This window comes from Falco rusticolus, chromosome 5, assembly GCF_015220075.1.
Source record: "Falco rusticolus isolate bFalRus1 chromosome 5, bFalRus1.pri, whole genome shotgun sequence".
In the NCBI taxonomy this organism is placed as follows: domain Eukaryota; kingdom Metazoa; phylum Chordata; class Aves; order Falconiformes; family Falconidae; genus Falco; species Falco rusticolus.
In genome coordinates, this window is record NC_051191.1 from 41,659,958 (window position 1) to 41,676,824 (window position 16,867).

The 16,867-nt window shown below is 44.0% G+C and overlaps 1 protein-coding gene across 1 annotated transcript in view; it reads left to right on the top strand.

Moving 5' to 3' along the window:
- The first annotated feature begins 12,853 nt into the window (after nucleotides 1-12,853).
- PRICKLE1 (prickle planar cell polarity protein 1) overlaps nucleotides 12,854-16,867 on the top strand; it is a 66,506-nt gene continuing 62,492 nt past the window's right edge. The window contains exon 1 of the mRNA XM_037389831.1: nucleotides 12,854-13,080. The gene's annotated coding sequence lies outside the window, so the exon portion shown is untranslated. The remainder of the gene's footprint in view (nucleotides 13,081-16,867) is intronic.

Below are 16,867 nucleotides of genomic sequence, written 5' to 3' on the forward strand. Positions count from 1 at the left end.
CTCCTTCATTTTTCATTAGAAAGTTTAGATCGTATTTTTACATCATATCTTCCTTTGCCAGATATCCATACAGTATTTACAGTGCTGCCAGACTCAAAATACTGATAAATACTTTTGGAAGTTGTTTAGAAGACCTTCACTTGGGAGCCCCACCCGTGGTCAGTTCACAGTTGCTTAGTTTGGGTGTTATGTCTCCCTCAGTTTCCTATCAATTCACTGATGCTCATCCCCACATCTACAATTAAACTCTGCAAGCAGCTCACCCCAGAGAGCAAAAGCAAGCACACGCTCTCCAGCTATAGATCAGTTCAGCCCCTAGCCTCACATCTGTTTCTTGACCTAGCATCACCCCTGCTCCTTCTGCAGCACTGGAGGCTCCATATCTGATGGGGTCAGTCCAGGGAGGGCTCAGCCCCCTCCCCTCCTCCTTGTCCTGAAGAAGGATGGAGGCTCTAGCAGATGCCTTCTTCTGAGACAGCAGGATGAGAAGAGCAAGGATGGGGCAGCACAGCCCACAGTCTTTCTGGACTGCTGGGTCTTTTCCTGATCCCCTCTTCTTCTTCCCTCCCCTGGGGTTAATATGGGGTTCTCCCTCTTCCACATTCCTACAGAAAATGTCTGGTTCATGCACAAGGGGGAAGGAGTCCTGTGGGCTGCCCCCAGCAGCCCTGCTGGATATCCCACAGCTGCTGGGGACATGGCAGCAGCAGGTAGCCAGGACTGCAAAGCATGCAAGGGCTGCGACCTCTTACCTCACTGGGACCTCAGCCTCTCTTGGACACGCTTTTACTACCAAGAAGTCTTAAAATGGGGTGACGCTATTTCTTCCCACCTGTCCTGGGCAGCCCAAGTCAGGCTGGCCATACTCAATCACCCTAGCAGGAGATACCTAGAGCTGCTTTCCAGTGACTTCTTTTATCTCTTCAACTAGAAATTCCCTGGCACTCCCTTTCATAAAATATCCACTTTACTGCTGTTTCTCATTACTTTTAGTGACCAAGCTGTACTTAACCATGCAGCTATCAGTTATGCTCACAGTTCAATACTCAAGTAGTAAAATCAGCTTATCAGTCATTCACACGAGAGGCAAGCCTGAAGTGTGGCCTTGGTTTCTGAGACAGATTACTGTAGTTCTTAGTATAAATTGTGGTTATACTATTCAGTTATGACCAGTTACCCCAGCACCAGTGAGAAAATGAGGATATCTAAATGAAAACAACGCATTCCCCCACCCCCACCCCCCACATTTAGGCATATGGCATGGATCAAATTCCTTGAATGAAAACTGCACAGGATGACATGGGTGTTATGAGTCAAGACAAACCCAAAGGTTCATATGAAAGATCATATACCTCAAGGAAATTCAGTTTTGAGGTGAATGTGGGCTTTGAGTTTGAACTTAACATGGGATAGACTTTTCACATTTTCCTATGCACGCAGCTCATCTGTTTCTGTTCTGTGGCTTTCTGTGGCAGGTTTTTTTTCACTGACTTTCTGATGCTACAGCATTGCATAGGTAAGAAAAAGGAAGATTGGTTACCAGTTTATGAGTATAAATCCTACCAAGTCTATGTTATGAACCACAATTAATACTTCCACACGACAGTATCTTTAAAAGTAGGTCCAGCCTATTGAGTAAGGCTGAAGACGGAATAGCTGTGAAAGACTGTTGCTGCATCAGAAATTGCAGTGGTCCATCCTATACTTTAAACCTGGGAAATTATAAAGAACATCAGGGCAGTTGAGGTCTCCATAAGATTCAGAGGAAAGAATATGGACGTCCTACATGAAATCAGAATGAAACACTCAGCAGAGTTCGGAAACCTAGCAATCTAGAGAAAGCTGCCTGAAAAATGGCACGAAGAGAAAACGGAGAAACAGGTTGTCTATGGAATAGGAGTAACAGTTAAGAAGTTTGCTACTGCTGAGTGGAGCAGCAATAGAACAAGACAGGACAGTGGTGAGAAACTCAGTAGGCTCTGGTTATCCTTTTTAGCTTGGAGGTCATTCTTCATATATTTTCTTGGTCCTAAAGACTGGATTAGCAGCCTTCCGTCTTTCATTATTACTGTACTTGTCAAAGAAATTGTACTTAAGTTATTTACATCTTTTCAACTCTGGAAGTCCTATTAAAGGACTTCTCTATGATGTGGATCTTGCATGCAGGACATGAAGACTCACGTGCATCAGAGATTCAGGGGCAGAGTCACAGAGAGCAGTGCTTTCCACCACGTTGATGTATAAGCAAGGAATCAGTCAAAGGAACCGAGTGAAGTGCAACACCTCCAACAACATCCCACAATTGGATTGATTTTGACGTTCTTGCAACATTTACCTCAACTTTTTCATCTCCTCCTTCTTGAATTCATTTGCCAGCACCTTATCTTACCCTCCACCACATCTTCTGCATTGTAGAATTGCATTGCCTTTCTGCAATTGAAGGCCTGCTGCAAAGCCTGCTGCATTGAAGAAGGGTCATTTTCACACTGATAGTAATTCAGCATCTTGAAGATACCTGTACACAAAGTCAACTTTTTCCATTTGAATGGGGGTGGGGGGTGGGGGGGGTGGGGGGGGGCAAGTAAATAACGCAAGGCCAGCAAATTTCTAGCAGTGAAGACAGTGGCATAGTTTCTATTAGATTCAGTTTTCCTGGCAAAATTCTGCTTCCAGAGCAACACAGCCAATTCTCACTGACCTCAGGAGGAGTTATGGATGAGTATCTGAGGGCACTTTGTCCCCTTGATTTTTTTGTGAATGGAGAAGAGAGAAACTGCTTGTTCCAGGTTTGCCAGCTCTAAACTAATGCACCAAACATACCCACTACTTCATATACATTTTGTACATATTCACTTACATATCACCCTGTACCTCATATTTCACTTTTATTTGTGGAACAAAAAAAAGGAGCATGTTTCTCTTCCATTCAGTTTCTGTGAACCGTAAATCAGTCTTCAGAGAGCTTTTAAGTTTTTCTCATAGGAGTCAGATTGACAAAAAACATTCTGGACACAGCACTACACCCCTCATTTTTGGATGTTCTCTTTTCTGGAATGGAATCTGTTAAACAAGAGCCCTCATCCTGGTGAGCCCCTCCTGACAGTGACACAGGCAGCAGCAGAGGCTATGAGCAAGCAGGTGCTACAGGGATGGCATGTCAGGGGAGGGGACCTAATAGGAGATGTCATAGAATGAGGTAAGAATGAGATCCCACATCTCTTCTAATCAGCTCCCAGACACACGCCTAATTGATTTAATGAATGACAACCCAAAACCTCATCTGGATTTAGACACTTAAGTTACCCCTTTGGCTCTCAGTGGCTCACTTTTCATTATTTTAAATATGTCCTGCAGTGATCATCCATTACTTACTTAATACCTTCTTGTTTAAAGCACTTGGCTGAGTGACAGGCCTAGGATGAAGTAATTTCCCTAAGTAGAGTAATAACAAGGGAATAAGGGAGAGCAAAACTCTTTACTGCTGCTAAGCTGTGTCACCATCCAGGAAGGAGAGTGAGACTCGTGATGCTGAGGAGAGCGACCAAAGACACAGTGCTAGCGTGCTGCCCAGGGGCACGGGCAGCTCCCAGCCAAGAACAGGGCTCTGAGCTGCATCTCACACTTCGGGATGCTCGTACAGCAGAATTAAACAATAACCAGTGAAACAAGAAACAGCGCTGGGAAGGCAGATAATCCCAGGTCTCCAGCTGTGTTGTCTTATACCTGTATTTCCTTACTCCTCCTCAGCCCTGCTCCTTCTCATACCCTCCCTGGTCAGATGAACAGTTAATTTCCTGCCCAGCACCCTATGCCCTGTTTGTCCAGCAGGGTTTTCAGGTCATGCCCCTGCAAGGTAGAAGATCTGAATTTTAGTGCTTAAGCTGTGGATGGAAGAAAAACAAGGTAGCCAAGCCTCAGGTTAGAGTTCTGGTGACTAGGCTGATGTACAAAAGATGGGAATCATGCTCTTCACCATCAGCTATGTAGATCGGGGCCTGAACATCTTCCAGCTGTCATGCTCTCCATTGATTCTCCAAGCCAAGAACACCTTTCAGAAAGTACCAGTGCAGATACAAATTCACTAAAGAGAGTGCTCCCCTCACCTACTTGGTATTGTCTGCCTCAGTTAAGTCAAGGCTTAACTTCAAAACTATATAGATTAGAAAAGAAAATGCTTTCGCTTAATGAATGCCATTTCTTCCCTCTTTTCCCCCTTTTAAAATCTGCTTTCACGTTGTGTGTGTGTATTAGCTACATTTGATCAATTGTGAGCGAGGGGTCAGTGAGATATTGCCATGATTTGACATAGATTTGACGAGTAGTGACTAATCCTGACATATTTCCCACTGATTACATTTCAAGATACAGTTTTGCCACTGGCTGAAAGAATAGGGACTTTGTAAGAGCAAATTTCTCAGATTAGTATGATGAGAAGAATGAAAAGATCCCAGCTAACACACACATAAGAAAATACTGTATTCTAAATGCAAAAGAAATGTGCTAGAAGATTTTACAAAAGGTTGTGATTCTATATTTTTTGTACCCAGTTTTAAGTGCATTGGCTTATGTGCTCTCCTTTGACACGATTAAATAATGTACATAGTAAAACCATATTGTGTTATGGAGAATCTCAAAATAATCTGAAGAGTACAGTCAGCCCGGAGAAATTTTCTTCCCAATTAGCTTAAACTGGCCAAATCAGTGTGAGTTTGCCAAATCCTGCTTCGCTGACTCCACTGTTTTGACTTTCTGGAGTTTCCATTATATCATGTTTGACTACCCAAAATGCAAGCAAAGAAATATACAGCATATTTAGCTGACAAATAGGTGACTTGGCATATTTCCACATCAACCTTGACACATAGATAGGCAGTGCCTGAGAAAATGACACCTCCAAAGGAGCAACGATGCCTTTTTACATCCAGTACCTCATGTTACTTAATTGTTGACACTTCGCAGAGGCAATTAATATAAAATAAATCTTACAGGATGGAGAATGAAAAAGTACAAAAATTTGGCAAGACTCCCCTCTAACTAGACCAAGAGAGAGATTTTTGCTAAAGGGAGCTGACAGGGCTATAGCAAATTGTGTTGTGACACTCTATGGAACAGAAGAAACCTGAAAAATAGATCAGTGCTTAATTACCAACTGTTGGGGTTGCATCTTCAGTGAAGATACTTGATATCTGAATCTGGCAAATACTGGGGAGGGAAACACCAAGAATTCAAATTCTGTAAATATTTCTGCTTTTCAGAAATGTTGCTACTCATTATCCCCTTTTCCTTCTGTTGGATTTCTGGCTCTTCACCATCTCTAAAAAACATCCTTTGATTTATTTACTCGTGGCTTTTATGTTTCCATGAATGCCCATGTTCCCAAGTTGTACAACTTAAATGCTTTCTGAAAATGCATTTCAAAATGCTAAAGGAAGCAGAATCTTAAATTAGTCTATACAAACACTAGCAGTACAGTGCCTTTACCCAATAAGAAAAGAGAATCAACATCATGCAGCCTAATACATGAAAACACAAATAATTTGAATAAAGAACATCAAATACTGAAAACGTGATATGCATTAAAACACAGAAAGCAAATTCATTGCATGTTTTCAATAATATAAATTTAAGTATCTTTTACTCTGGGTTTTTTTGGTTTTTTCATATTTATTTTCTAAAACTACTTTCAAGAAATGTTGAAAATAATTCATTTATTGATACTTCATATAAAGACCTAATAACATGCATTTTGTCTAGCAGAGAGCAGAGAGAAGAGAAATACTTCTGATGACATTACCATTTCTGCCTCACTTTAGTGGTCTAGCTAAAATGCTGTTTAAGTCTGACTTAATTCTGTTCCCCCTTTTTATTTTTCAAAACAAGGGCTATTTAGGAACATATTTTTTCATGTGCGTGCAGATTACCTGCAACCTTTGCCTTTATGGCTGCTGAACTGATGGTTACAATGCATGTCATTGAGGCAAAAAGACCTAAAAACCTGTGAGACAACTCATATCCAAATCATATTCTTAATCATAACTGAAAGCATATTCCAAGTACATGAATTTCAAATCTGCCTAAATATTTGTACTCTGTGTATTACTGCACTCATCCTATCAGCATCAAAACAATGTCATGTGAGGTTATTATTTGCAACTAATAGCTGCGTTCAGTTATATAGATTGAATAGTGATTACTTCTAGAGAACAACTCATCCCTGGTGTTAACAAATCCCCCAACTTTATCTGTTCTTCTGAAATATTTTTTGAATTTGAAAAGAAACACAATTTGCTGTATTACTGACATTCCAGGTTACTTCCTCTGGTGGAAGACCATTTCATTCCTTTCATTTTTAGTGTGACAGTCAAAAAATGCTGCATATTTCAAGACAGCACTGACACATGTTGGGGACTGCTTCAAGATCAGACTTCACTTTTACTTGAGTCAAATTGACTGAGAAATTGTTTCATTAACAGTGGTTTTGATGAAGAGTAATGTTGATGTTTTTATTGTTTCCTAGAGATACTTTTTCTTAGGTATGTTACACGACTGAAGACAAAAGGAGATTTTCCATTGATTTAAATGTCCACAGGTCAGGTCCTGTATTCATGGAAATAATAAATCAATTAATAAAATCAAAACTCCATAAGATGTGCAAAATCAAATCCTTACAGCAATGTAAATTTATCCATGTTCATTTGGAATCTAGATTCTGGGTGGCACTTAGTATAAAAAAAAAACCCCAAATTAGGTTAAAGATAAATCTAGCACAGGAATTAAATGATTAATCTGTTATTAAGAATGTGTTTTACTTTTTGTAACTGGTGTGTCGGTCACATAATAATGGAGGAGACTAAAATCTATAATCACATCAGCATCCTTGCGTTAGACAGAAGTAAAGCATGGGGAAAACCAGAAAATATTTCAGGCAGTGAATGTCATCTGTGTCCCCATACGTGAATAAACTCTAGCAGATTACACTTTTGTACAATCATTACTCAGTCTCAATCAGGTTACTCACATTTTAATTTCAATTTGATTTAATTGCAAGAATTGTAATTTCAAAAGAAATTATCAGTACAGAATCCAATAGTGTTTTACCTTAATTACAATTTATTCTTCATGTCATCTATTCTTCTCTGAGGATGATGAATAATTGATTAGATGATTTGCCACAATTATTTGATGAATAATCAATGGTATTCAATCAATTTGTTTAGCGATTGTACTTTGCAATTTACATTTAAGTAAAAGACTAAGATCTTCTGCACAGTTAAATAACGAACTATGTTTAAATAATGTTAAAACCGTAATACAGTGAAACAAAAGCTAATCAAGTTAAGGTTGTGTTTTAAACTTGTGCCATTATAGAGAAGGAAAAGGACAAATGGCATGGTGTATTATCCTTATCTTCTAACACCCTGGCTTCTCAAAGTGTAATTTTTAAGTAAATTGAATTTAATAAGAACAGAAGATTCTTAAAATCATCAAGGATATTTATCCAAAATAATATTTATTGCCTTCTATCTGAGTTTTTTTCTGAGTGGTACTTATAAATCTGGGTTGATCTTATGAAATGGCTAATCATCAAGTGTCTCATGGATGTGGGACCAAGACATATGCTTTCAAAGCTGTTTCACCTCTCAAAGCAGGGACAACAGAAGGTTGCTCAATCTCAGTGTCTCCTGTTCAGACAGAAACACCTCCAGGCAATGAAATGGCCACACTCTTGGGGAAAACACTGCCAAAAACCCATGGTAGCCTCACTGGCATACAGGTAGGGGTCTAATGCCTGGCGGGACTGGGAAACAGATATGCAAAGGACCAGGGTTTCTGAGTATTCATCTGGAACTAAAGAAATGCAGGGAGTTTTGCCATGCTTTCTTGAATATAACTAGATTCATCTGAGACCACTCAGAAGGAAGAGTACAATCATCCATGGCTGGAATAGCTACAGAAACATTGGGATGTTTTCCAAAAGCTGCTCCAAACGTCACTGCAGCTAGCAGGACTGACTCCAGCTCTGGCAGGAGAGAGCACAAGGCACAGCAGCAGATCTCAGAAACAGCAGAGGGATTACATATACTGTAAACTACATGTCGGGGGTTTCACCTCAGTCGAGTTACTCATTTTATCCTAGTCCTAGACTAAAAAAAAACACTTGAGAAGTTTGTGATCAAAGGCAGGGTGTGAGCCTTCATGTAAGGATAACATTTTAGCCCAGGTAGAGAGGACATGTTAAACAGCTAGGGAAGATGCCTGGGAATTAAATCTGTATGAACCTTTTTTCAGCTGGCCACGCAAGGATTCAGCTAACTTTTAAACAGAGATTAGGAAGGACCATAAAGCTGAAAAAGTTATGGAGTGATAGGATAAGGCCAAACCAAACAAACAGGGCAAAAATCAGCAGGACAGCTCTTACACGAGAATGAAGAACTATTACAAAAATAAATCAGAAAAGGAGTTTTCTCTTCTTCCTTTTTATTGCAAAAACATTTTATTGCAAAAATAAATCGGAAAAGTAAAGTTCCACTACCCTGGAACAATACTTGAACTGGAAAAAATGAGAAGCCATCCCCTCTCTCAAATGCAAGCATGCATTCCAGCTTTTCCTGACTCTGTATCAGGATGCAATTCCTTCCCTCCATGCATGCTACACCCAGGTTTACATGGGAAAAGAAATCAAACCTGGACACTTAGATGGAGTCACAGTATTCCTCTGCCTATCCCTTATTTGAAAAGCTGATGACCAGCTTTTCAACTACCCTGCAAAGACCATCCAGCACTTGGAGTAAGTCTGATGTAGATTGTTGAGACTCCTGAGGATACAGGGCAGGGAAGCAGTACACCTGCTAAGGTGGTGGGAAAAGCAGCCCTCTTAACCAGTAACATTTTGAAAACTCACTATTAAAGCTGGATTTATTAAGCCAAATCTATACAACCGATAATGAACATATTGCTGGGTACAAGCCAAAGAAAATAGCTGGATTTATAAGAATCGGCATTTGAAAATTTATACTTAATTGCTTCTGCCAGTTCACATGACTTGATTCCAGTTGAAGTGTCCCAGAAACACCAAAGCAGAACTAGAACAAGGTGCTCTTGTTAATATTAATCATTGATGTGCTTCTATACAGCTTTGTCTGAAAAGCTCAAGTGCTGCACAAAGATTAACTAAACCTTACAAGACCCATGTGGTGTAAGACAGTTTTTCTCTGCATGCAAACAGGGAAACTGAGGCATTCCTACTTAGAAGTACAAACAGGAAAAGAATGGCCATCATACCCATTGTGGGCTCCCTTCCTGAAGAAAGACTAAGAAATAAGGAGAAAGTACAGTGTTGTAGAAAGTAAGCAGCAGAAATTAAAGCATTGTTTCTCCCCCAAAATCCCCAAATGAAGCTGGTCTATGCTCCACACCACAGAGAAAGGCTACAACAAAACAAACCAGTACAATTTGACCTTGCGAAAAATCAAAATCTTGCCCCTAATCTAACACAAATCTTGTTTTAAATCCACAGTAAACGCGCCAGGTAGACACATGTGGGGTGGCCTAATGTCAGTATAAAGTCTGCTATGCTTCACTCAAACTCCGCATCTCCAGGCATGGCCTTTTTCTATTGCCCAGTACCTGAACTGCTGTAGTAATGAGACGGCATAGTCTGAGTTGTGTCTTCTGTACTGGCCAAATCCAACAGCTGCAGATGATAGGAGCAGGGTTGGAAGGGACCTCTAGGGGCATCTGGTCCAGCCATCTCTTCCAAGCCGGGCTAGCCTCAAAGCAACATCCCTGCTAGATTGTATTTTTGCTACCTAGCTGAAGGGCTGGTTTTGTTCACCTACCTGCAGCTGCAGTCGCAACTCTGTATGTGAGGTTTCAATATGAAAACATGGGATACTTTAAAGAGAGTAAGAAATATTTAAAGTATTCACTGGAAGAGGCAGGATTGGAAAAGATGGTCTGATGGATTGCTCTAGGCATTTCCTTTCAAGGTACCTGTGTGAACCTATAAGGATGCTTTTGCCCCTACTTCAAAATCACACAAAAACTTTTCACATTTTTAAATCTCAAGCTCCTGTAACATAAACCAAACACCATATTTCTTACATGAAATTCATGATAACTGGCAGCATTGCTTTCTAGAGAAAAATCCTATAGAACATATTTTAGAATACATTTTTCATAAAATAGGAAGTTGGAGTTTTTACTGTGTCTACAAAACCCCCATGGAAGTTGGGCGTTTTACTATGTTACAGTAACAAGGCTGGGACTCAAGCCCCTTTTAAATTTACGCATCAGTAGTTTATATGTTTTTTTCTTGCATAAGTATTTCTGAAATATTTAATAGAAGTTTAAGATCTACAAATAGATATTGTAACTCTGGGCCTTTTTTATGTGCAAGTTTTCCTTATACCCTCTGTCAACACAATCCAGGGCAGAGTAGACCCAATCCTCAAACTATCCAGACTTCAAGTGAATGAAAAGTGTATGCAACTAAAAACTGCGAACAGTACCCAAGGGTAGAATGCAACAAAATCACAGGAGAGCCAAGTAACTCCCACAGAAAGTGCAAAAAAATAATGGAGACTATTACAACTCTCTCCCCAGTACTTGCATTTTCAGATTGTATTTTTCATCTTATTTCCTACTGTTTGCAGGGTTATGGGCGTATTTTCTCCCTGACACAAAGTCCTGTAGGTCCAAAGACAAAACTATCTGCACCTTTTCATCAGGACTACAGCTGGTAACTTGGACAGGCTTTATTTCTGTCCATGCTGTGAAAAATAGAGCAGGTTGTGACAATATTAAAGCAGTTATGCTGGATTTGCATTGCAGACATGGCTGTAGAATGGGTAAATTACATTACTGTAGCAAACTTCCCAGGCTACCCATATGGTTAAGTAGAAACTAAGGGTTTATAGCTTAATTAGAGGCATTTGTAAGTGAGGATCAGATAAACAGATACACAACTTAAAAGAGTGCATTGGCCATAAATTCTTTCATTCCAGATTCAGATCTGCTAATATATGACTGTAAACACCTTTGACAAGGTTATTTAGAAGCCAAGCAATCTTATTTCCTATGCCTTTGGAACCTGAAGTGGGAAGAAGTAAATGACGGAAATCATGCAACGCTGCCAGCACAGCCTAAACGTATTTAGATCTCCGTGATAAGCGCTACAGAAATGCTTGAATAGGTAGCAGGGAAGAACACAGGACAAGGGACAAACAGCTCCATAGCAGCAGATGGCTACAAGCAGCCCTTTTGACACTTTTGCCATCCTTTTCTTGAGAATGTATTCATTTTTTCACGCTTGTACTTCATCCTTTCTGTTCTTTTTCTTAAATTACAGGAGAAATCCAAACTCATTGTGATGGAAAGAGTGATAGAGGCTGCCTCTTCTGAGGTTTCACCTGTCTGTACAAGCGTCTTTGCTTTCCCTCTGAAACTTCCACGCAGATGCAATCTGGAAGTGGTTTTTTTCAGACTTGGTTAGCATTTAAAAGGAGGCGTTCAGCAGGGCAATGCTGATTCTAGGTCCAGGCTGCAAGGAAACGGCAGAGTAGAGCACCCAGGGTTAGAACTGCTGAAACTTTTAAGGTGATCAAGCAGGTTTAACGCTCTTACCTGTAATAAAGTTGTTTCCTGTGAGTTACATATTTATTTTTTTGGGTACAGAAAGATGATTTTGACCAGATTGGATTCCAGATAACAAACTTACTCTGCTAGCACAGGAAAACCAAACATGCTTCAAAACACAAAGGGAAAATTGTCATTTCCTAACCTCAAATAATTCCTTGTCTGGAGAACTGAGAGAGACGCTGCCACACAACAGACCAAATTTCAGCTTTATATTAAGCTTTGAGAGTTCCAAACACATTTGTTTCACCAAGTGGGGCGAGTTTGTGATAGCTATAGAAGTCACCCTGGTAAAATTACCTCACTTTCCAATTTGCATTTGTAGAAAAAGATACAACATAAGTCAGACGTTTTCATCGCTACTCATCCTTCTCTGATTTTTTCATAGAGGATTCGAGCACTGCGAGGTCACCAGCGAACCGGGAGTGCAATTCATGTCGCCTAAAGGTTGTGAGGTGGGAGCAACTGAAAGAAGGGCTGCACACTCCGATAGCTTGCACAGGTTCCAAAAGTGCCGGTCACCATAGAAGGGATTTAAATGTATACCTGCCTGCTCCCGCGTCCCTGTAATCCCTACTGCACTCGTTTTGCCACCTTGTTCACGCTAGCATCAGGGCTACTTGGCTCTGGGGAGGGCCCACCCCCGTCAGCCCCCCGGGGCCATGCTCCAGCAGCCGGGAGGGCGAGGGCCGGTGAGGGCAAGGGCTGAGGGGGGCGAGGGCCCATTCTCTCCAGCAGTGCCCCGCGTGCAACCCGTGGGTACCCGCAGCCCACCGACCCGCCCCACCGCCCGCCTCCGCACCCACCGGCGGGCCAACCTCCCGCCTGCCTTGCCCTCCCCTGCGCCCTCGGCAGCAGCCGGCGGCGGGGAGCCAGCCGCTGGGCCCGGAGCTCCGCCTGACCGGGGGGCGGCAGCGGGCGGCAGCCAGCCCCGGCGCGGTTTCCAGGCGCGCTGCCGTGCCCCCCCGCCCTTCAGGCGGCAGCCGCGCCCCCGCGCCGGGCACACGGGCACGGCGGGACCGGGGCGCGCCCCCGCCCCTCGCGCCCCGCCCCTCGCGCCCCGCCGCCGCCGCCGCCCCGCCCCGCCGGGTTTTCCGAGCCGCCGGCCGCCCCGGCCCGACGGCGATTGGCGGGCGGCAGCCAATGGGCGCGGCGGAGCGCGCATGTCGCTGTCCCGGGCGCGGGGCGGCAGAGCCCCATTAGGGCGGGGAGCGGGCGCGGGGCTCGGCCACTCGCGGCGGGCGGCGCAGGCTGCCGGCGGCTGGCGAGGCTCCGGGCGGGCGGTCCCCTCCGCGGTGCTGCCGGAGATGCGCGTCTGCCGCCGGCGCTGACTCCGCGGGGCAGAGCCGGGTGCCCGCCTGCCGCGCTGTCGATGCGACGGCCCCCCGCTGCCACTCGCCGCCCAGGAATACGCCGCCGCGGTTCGGCCGCGCTGCGCGGAGGGTAAGTGGCGGCTGCCCGCGGGGAGGGCTGACGGGCAGCCCGCAGCGGCGCGGCGGGACGCCCGGCGGGTTTGGCGGGGCGCCGTCCGCAGCCGGGACCGTGCCGCCGGCGGAGCCCTTTCCGCAGCATCCCGCTCTGCGGTGGGGCTCCTGCGCCTCGCCGGGCGTTTGCCTTCAGTGGGGAGCCGCCCGGAGCCGGCGCCGCTGGAGTAGCGCCGCCCAGCACGGAGTTGTTGGACGGGGGCCGCAGGCTCTGGAGAGCGGGCTGGGGGGGTCCCGCCGACCCCCGCGGCGGCTGTCGGGGCCGGGGCGGGGGGACGTGCGGCGCCGGCTCGGTGCGCCTGGCGGAGCGGGAGGCGTGGTGGGCCGGGGCCGCCGGTCTGGGTGAGGGTCCAGATGCGGGAGCTCAGCTGTTGCCTGTTAGCGGGGTGACAACTGGCCGCTTCAGGCGGCCCCCGCCTGCCGCTTTACTCGCAGCGAAGCGTCCGCGCCCGGGGCCCTCCCGACCCCAGCGGGGCCGGAGCGGGGGGGCGGCACCTTTCGGGGCTCCGCGCTGCCGGCGCGGTGTGTTACCGGGGGGGTGCCCCCCCCCCCCCCCCCCCCCCGGCAGCGGGGCTGAGGTGCAGCACGGACCTCGCCGAAGTGTGTATGTATTTTAACCTTGGGCAGCGAAGCGGGCTGCGGAAGGGCGGGCGATGGGCGCCCCCCGAGCCCTTTCTCCCAGAATATCTCAGCCCGCTGCGGGATTTCGAGCTGTAGCAGCCACCGTTTAACGTCCGGCGCGGCTGGGCTGAGTCCCGGGCGCCTTCGTTGTGGTCCGAGCCTGGGGCGGCCAGGTCTGGCCTTGGACGGGAATCTGTCATTGTACCCCAGCGGGGTGGCCGCGGAAAGCAAAATAAAGCACCCGCCAGTACCAGTGTTTCTAAATGCCATCAACTGGAGAGCCAGGAAACGCAGCGGGGGATATTTTACAAGCTCTCAGAGAAATGTTTATACAGAGGATTTAAAGGTTAACAATGCATATTCCCTGCATGCTAAAACCTAAAAGGTGGCAAAAAATAAATGGCTAGCGTTACAGCTAGGCGAGTTCCCTGTTTTCGTTGTTCAGCTGGTAACTGAGGTCTTTTAAACTGCATGTTTTGCATGGCAAAGTCGGAGTGACTACCGAGATTTTCCAGCAGGATGTGGTGGTGGTGCTGTTCCCCACCCCCATCCCCCCCTTTAGTTCTAGTTACTAATGTTTCTAGGAGGAATTATTGTTACTTCTATTACCTCTCTACAGAACAGGTATATCACAGCAGCCAAGTTTGCATCCCAAAATGTCAGCAGGTCAGAGTGGGTTTGGTAAGGGAACTGAGAGAAAGAAGCAGAGCAGTGATTCTGACTGCAGTGACAGATTCTTTCATTTCACACTGCAGAGGCCCGGGTGAGCTGGGCTGGTGCAGTTCTGCCAACAACACGGTTAATTGTGTCCTGTAAATCAAGGTCCACGGAGCTGCTCTCTTTCTGTGTAACAAAAGGTTTTGCAATGAGTAAGCCCAGATCAGTCGTATAAAAATTTTAACATCAACTGGGCAAGGTGTGTGTGTGGGGGGACCTTACAGGGTTAATAGCTAAACTATTAAGATTGGAGTCAGATGTGGGTAAAAGCAACAGGAGAGTCTGGTTTTTCCTAATATCCTGTAGTATGATAACTCTGAAGAAGGTAATTGTTAAAAAAAAAAAAATCTGTTTCAATTTAAGATTTATTAAGCAAGAAGAACCTTATGTAAACATTGGAATCCTTTTCGTGTTTGGAAAGGCAATAAATGGCTAGAAATGTCATCTGAACTTAAAGACTACAAACTATGCATGGATTTTCATGCATATGTGCAAGAATGTTATTAATCTAATTTTCAACTAGCTTATTCTACATCTTAGGGGGACCAGGGCACTTAACTCGGGCTTTTGGCAAAACAGCTTCTGTGCTTTTTCTTCCTAGCAAGCGAGTTCTTTCTGAAATTTAATAAGACTTTTAGAATACAGGAGCAGGCGATAGCAAGTGTCTTCCAAAGGAGAAATGGAGGGAGTGGGAGAGCCAGGTTTTACTTACATATATAATAAGCTGGGAATGTAAATGTGTATTACAAGGAGAGGATCTGAAGAATGACTTGGCACGCTAATGACCTGGCTTTTCAGAACTTCAAGAGTTTGGTCTGTCTCCCCCTATGGTTATAATAAGAGATTAAATTCATTTGGCATATTTAATTAATTAGCATATGAAAATCAGACGGCTTTTACTTTGTTTTCCTGTGAAACTTTTCTATGCTAATGGATGTCTACATTTTACAGAGTAATTTAAATGGCTTTGGTTCATTTTATGGCTTTGCAGATTGCTTTGACCCTTTCTGCTGCAGCCTTTGTATCCTAGCCTGAAAGAAGTCCCTTTGCTTTGTAATGTGGATCTTGTGTGTAGCGGCTGTTGACAATGTATTACACAGTTTCCAAGAGAGCAGACCAAGAGTTGCCACTTACATGTAAAGCCTCTGTTTGCCTGGATGGTATGTCTTGTGCATTCCAGTGTTAATTGTATGTGCAGTAGTGAAGTCCATTTAAAACAAGCTGGATTTTGTTTCTTTTTTCTACTGCTACCTTGTCCTGAAGTAAAGACATCCCTGCTGTTGGGGTACAAAAACATGTTCAGAAACATATTTTTTTTATAATTTGTGTTTCTGGGAAAACTGTTCTGTGATATAATACTGCATTAATACTCCCTGATTACGAGATGTATGCATAATGACCAAGCGGCTTATATCAGTGTTCAGTTTACCCCCTTATATTAAGGCTTAAGCTTCAGTTTGGCCAGCACAGTTTTCTGCTTATGCTGTTTAAAAAGAGGTAAACTTGAGGTTAGCTGTTGTCGTTAGCATATGCTTGGTATAAGCCATGCATGCTTAGGTCCTGCTCCTGGAAATGTTTACAGAAATTAGTAGCTTTTACTTGTGCGCTTAAATTGTTTGGATTAGGAGTTGTATGGGAAGAACCAGCTTGGAAGGATACAGCACAGCTATCGCTCATCTTTCCCCCTCTACCTTATGGCTGAAGATTGATGGGAAGAAACATGTTGTGCAAGTGATAACACACTGAAGCGTGGCATTTCTGACAAATTCCCGGATAGACTATCAGATGACCATTTGCCAAAATTACATGTTTCTACAGAAAACTGGCTGCTTTGGCTGCTGGTTTGTTGTCAAAGAGTATTTCCAGTTACTGAAGAAAACTTAAAGTGGTCTGCTATAACTCTTCCTCTTTGTATTTTGCTTGTTTATATTGTCCACTAAATACATTATACTTTTTTGAATGAGCAAATTGACTTCTCAGCACAAACTGACAATACTTTCAAGCATGTTCTTGTGCAAAGAGGTTTTTTTTAAGTGTACAAAATGAGTGAAGTGCCAAGATACAAGAGGTATGAGCCAATGCAAACATTTTTAGTATTTTTAAAATATCTGTAAATGACAGCTTTTAGCTAGTTTACCTTTTCTTGGAACTCTGCCTGGAAGGCTAACTCCTTAAAAGTTCTTCAATATAACCATAAGATTGGTGAGTTGCTTTTCAAGATCACTTTGAACCTATCAAGTTCAGAGTGTTTTGCTAGCTAGTAAACCTGAGGTAGACGGTCTCTCAGGCAGGTCTTTCATTTCCAGTGGATTACACATCAACAAAAGCTGGAACTGTGTTATTTCAGTTGTTCTGTACCAAAGTCGTGTACTCTTGTCTAAGGTTTGTGTTTGAAACATTGATTTATA